The sequence below is a fragment of the Leopardus geoffroyi genome, chromosome A1, assembly GCF_018350155.1.
Source record: "Leopardus geoffroyi isolate Oge1 chromosome A1, O.geoffroyi_Oge1_pat1.0, whole genome shotgun sequence".
In the NCBI taxonomy this organism is placed as follows: Eukaryota; Metazoa; Chordata; class Mammalia; order Carnivora; family Felidae; genus Leopardus; species Leopardus geoffroyi.
The window spans coordinates 169288963-169293764 of record NC_059326.1 but is presented as its reverse complement, the minus strand read 5'-3'; the positions used below and the strand labels follow the sequence as shown (position 1 = coordinate 169293764).

The 4802-nt window shown below is 41.5% G+C and overlaps 1 pseudogene; it reads left to right on the top strand.

Annotated features, from left to right (window-relative positions):
* Positions 1 to 3897: 3897 nt before the first annotated feature.
* On the top strand, positions 3898 to 4209 carry LOC123581298 (annotated as a pseudogene).
* The last annotated feature ends 593 nt before the right edge of the window (positions 4210 to 4802 follow it).

Here is a 4802-nt window from a genome sequence, read left to right as displayed (position 1 = left end):
CAAAGACCCTCTATCCAAGATCCAGGTCCTGACTTATCAAGACACACTGTCCCCAGAGACAGCTTCCCCAAGAACCAAATGTACCTAGGAGAAGGCAAGCTCTACTGCAGAGAGGGTTAGACTGGGTCTAGCCAGACCCTCTACTCTCACCTTTACTCATTTCCTTCCTTCCTTGTCCTTGTTTGTTGAATTATCTCCAACAGATCAAGGCCGAATTACATTCCAAGGATGAAAATGAAGTAAATCCCATCTAAACACAGAACACTGAGCCATGGTGTGGTGTGGTGTGGTGTGGTATAGTGTGTGTGTTGGGGGAGTGGGTCAGAGAGAGAAAGAGAGAGATGATAATGATGAAATGGAGAGTAAAATGGAATCTTGTCATGGGTTCTTCCCTTTTCCTGACTAATGGTATGATCTTTAATCTCTTTGAGCCCCAGTTTCTCCATATGTAAAATGAAGATAGTATAGATGGCTATCTAACATAGTTATTATAAGGCCTAAAAGTTTGCCTACTGTCCTCCACATCCAGTCTCCCTTTATTCCTTTTATTAATAGAATTTGCCAAGTTTTAATTGGGCACACAATCTCCAAACCAGCTGTTACATCTGCCAGCTTTCCTTGTAGCCCTGGTGAAGGTTATGAGTACAACTTCCAGTTCAAGTCTTCACAAGGAAGCTGTGGCCCTCCCCTCTTGCTTTCCCCCTTTATTCTGGCAAGGAAATAGCAATAAATGGAGCAGCCAGGCTGGAGCCAGAGATGACATCTTCCATCTGGCAGAGACAATCACTTCTATACTAACACATGAGAGAAAAAAATCAGACTTTGCCTCACTTAAGACTACTTGGGGGCCATAACTCATACAAACACAATAGTGGCTTTGAAAGCTCAATAGAGTTGGAATCAAAAGGGTATGTTGTAGTCCTTTTCTGTTGCTGGCCTGACCTTGGGAATCTCTAAATGTCACTTTTCTCATCTTAAATTAGAAGTAGAGGGGCGCCTGGGTGGCGCAGTCGGTTAAGCGTCCGACTTCAGCCAGGTCACGATCTCGCGGTCCGTGAGTGCGAGCCCCACGTCGGGCTCTGGGCTGATGGCTCAGAGCCTGGAGCCTGTTTCCGATTCTGTGTCTCCCTCTCTCTCTGCCCCTCCCCCGTTCATGCTCTGTCTCTCTCTGTCCCAAAAATAAATAAACTTAAAAAAAAAAAAAAAAAAGTAGAAATAATACCTGAAAGGCAGGTGATATTAAATAATGAGTAAATATACCATCCTGTTACTACTTTTCTTTTTGAACCAGGATTCATCTCAATGAGTTTATTCATTAATTTGAAAACATTTAAGGATCCAGGCACTATATCTAAGACACAGGGTTGTCTAACATTGCATAAGGCACTGAATTTCCAACCCTCCTGTGGACAGAGTAAATGGACCAACAAGAAATATTACATAGTGATGAGTGTTACAGTGATTATAAAACAATATGATGTTCTAGAGATTGAGTAGGAGGGCATTATGGGGCATGGCCAGAAAAGGAATCTCTGACATTTCTGTTGAGAGTAAATAACAAAAGGAGCCAGTTTGTGAAGATTTGTGGGGAGAGGACTCTTGACAGAGAGAACACCTAGGGCAAATAACCTATGGTGAGAGAAGCATGATTTGTTCATATCAGAAAGAAAGCCAGTGTGGCTAGAGCAGAGTGAGACAGTGGTGGGTTGTAAGAGATAAAATCAGAGGTAGGAGAGGCCAGATCGTTTGTCTGTATAGTGGATAGAATTAATTCCAAGCATAATGAGAAGTCCATAGGAAGGATACAATAGCACTTCCATTCAGAGGCCAAACTATGCCTATGTGTAAACATAACCTATTATACAAGTCAAGCAGCTTCTTAAAATAGGGGGAAAGTTCTAGCTACCAGTTTTCTGAGAATGCACTGGGGTGTTACCAGGAGAATGTTTACTCCCAAGACAAGTACCACTGCTGAGTCCTTTATTGTCCTTATGATTTAAAGAGGTTAGCAGCTTGGCATTTTATGTCAGAGATACCTGGCTTTGAATCCCAGTTCCTCTACCACCAGATGTCTGGCCTTAGATAAGTCACTCTACCTCTTGAAGTTTAATTTATTCTCCTACATAAAATACGGAAAATAAGATCCATTTCAGCAATGTCATTGTAAGGCTTCCATGAGATATTATATGTGAAATGCATAACACATTATAAGGACTCAATAAAAAATGGTATATATATTTAATTTTTGTATAGTCCTAGAATTCACTGAGAAATCCCTAGGCCAGTCCATCACCCCACAGAGGTACTGAGGTGGAGACTAATGACTTTAGGACTCTCCCTTGAGTCCCACAAAGCCCTGTTAAAATCCTCTTATGCTTCCCTTGAGTCTACCTTCTCTCAGGGCCCACACTGACTCCCCGTCTCAGATACTCTCTGCCCTACTACTATTCACGGCGAGGTTTTGTTTTAGAACATTTCATATGGCTATGCCTTGTTTCCACATTCAATAGAAAAATAAAAGCTCTTTGAGAGATCACTCATCATCCTTCACCCATATTCTCCAAGGTGCTTTCAAGTATAGAGTGTTTAACAAATATATGTTTGATGAATCAAAGAATGGACAAAGGGATGAATAAGAGCATTCAGTTGATTACCCTTGTCTCTCTAAATCTCCATCTACTGCACATCTTCTATTTGCCCTGGAATCCATTGTCTACCCTTCTCCACCCCACTGCAGGAAGCCAAATCAATGTGCCCCTTTGTCATCTGACTTCTGACAGGTTTGGCCAATGAGAGGCAGTCACAGGAAACTGGAAGATGGGCAAGAGAGTGAGGTCTGGACTAGGAAGTTCTTTTTATATTGTTACTCTTTCTGAGCTTCTAAACTGGTCCATCCGTCTAAGGCCTAGGGGTGGTGACTCCCTGCTGTTTCTAGCCCTGGGAATTTCCTCACTAGCTCCCCAAATTCTGCCACACCATTGTTAAGTAATCCATTTTTAAAACTGCTCTCAAATTACCCACTTTGGATCTGCCACTTTTCCCCCAAAGACACTAATATATCTCATATATACCAACTTGGGTAGATCTAAATGTATCCCATTCTAGATTAGGACTTGGACTCTTGTTTGTCTTCGGAGAGCAGATGCTACCACTTCCCTTGGTAAACTTCCATTGTTTCACAACCACACCAAATTGCCACAACTTGGGCAAACAAATTAGGATGAAGCTGTCCATTGTCTGGAAGAACTAAGCAAGTTGTTCACAGGAATTACAGAATTTAGCAGACATGAGCCATTGCTGACAGTTAAATGTTTTTAAGTAGAGTAAAATCAAATGTCACTTCATGGAAGAAACTAAAATACTTTTCAAAGTGTATATTGTGCATGAGTTTTTTTCCTACTCTGAGTTGCCAGGCTGTGGGTGTTGAAAACTCTTCAGAAGATTTGGTCTGTCATGTTTAGATGGTAGGTGGCAAAAGAAATTCTTCTTTAAAACCTTCAAGATGTTCATTCCATTGTCTCTTGTTTAAGTGTGAATTACAGAATGTTGGATCCAAAAATATTTGAGCTGGTGCAGTGAAGGCCAATTGGTAGCTCCCAGGGAAGACAGGTTACCTGTGGAATGGTGTCTCCAAACTCTCCCTTCCTGGCTCTCAGGCCCCCACCTAGATCACTCTTGGAACTGATCCCTGTGATGACAGGGCGTTCTCTGTCAAATACCATCTTAGAGATAGCAAGGTAGTTTTAAAAAATTGGAATTTTATAGGAAAAAGCAGTGAAATATTTTTCATTTGCAACATTGATGTGTCCAAAGAAGAAAATGTTACTAATACAGATAAATGGGAAAGCAAAAGGAGGATTTGAATCCAGCCATAGCTGTTCCAGTCATGAGGGATGAATGGCAGCTGGGTTGGTGGCCAGTGGCCCGCAGCATTTGTATGTAGTCGCTGTGAATTTGCCCCTCAATCCCAGGCCTTTTCTCAGTGGATTAAAGGGGAGCCAGTTATGGAGAAACTCAAGTGAGGAATGGAGTACAAAGGCTACCTGGTATCTATAGATGACTATATGAACATGCAGCTTGCAAACACAGAAGAATACTTAGATAGAGCATTGTCTGAACATTGGGTGAAGTTTTAATAAGATGTAATAATGTCCTTTATATCACGTGTACTGAAGAAGAGGAAGAAGATGGGGAAATGAGAGAATAGCATCTTTTTGTAGACAATAAACATAAATAAGAAAGCCAAAGGAGGAGGAGATTGAAAAGGCCTTTAGTTGGTTGACCTGGGAAATTACTTTCCACTGACTCTAGCTCACTAAACATCTATCTTCAATTTGCTGATTTCACAACGTGGAGCTTCTTGGGCATTTCCATGGAGCACCTAGATGTTCTATGCAGTGAACAGCCCTTCACACTTTGCATACCACTCACACCTTTCCAACTTCCTGGCAGGATGGTATTCAGTGGTCCATGACTTAGTTTGATGAAGCTAATGACCTCAACCAAATGACCTCTTTCCAAGGCAAACACAGCTTTCAGACCACAAACTCTCTTTGGTATTCATCATTCTGGGAGTAGCCTGTCTGAAGTTTCTCTCCCCAGAAGGGAAGAGACCTTGTGTTTGGTCGGGTGGACCAAGTGCATGCAAAGTCTCTAGAGAAGGTAAGAAGCATCCACAGTTTGGCCACTGATCTCCCTTCTGTTTCCAGCTGTCAAAACAATTATTTTATTTATTCATTCAACAAAAGTTATAGGTATTGGAGATACATCCTTGAACCAATCAAACAAATTTAATTCTCTCA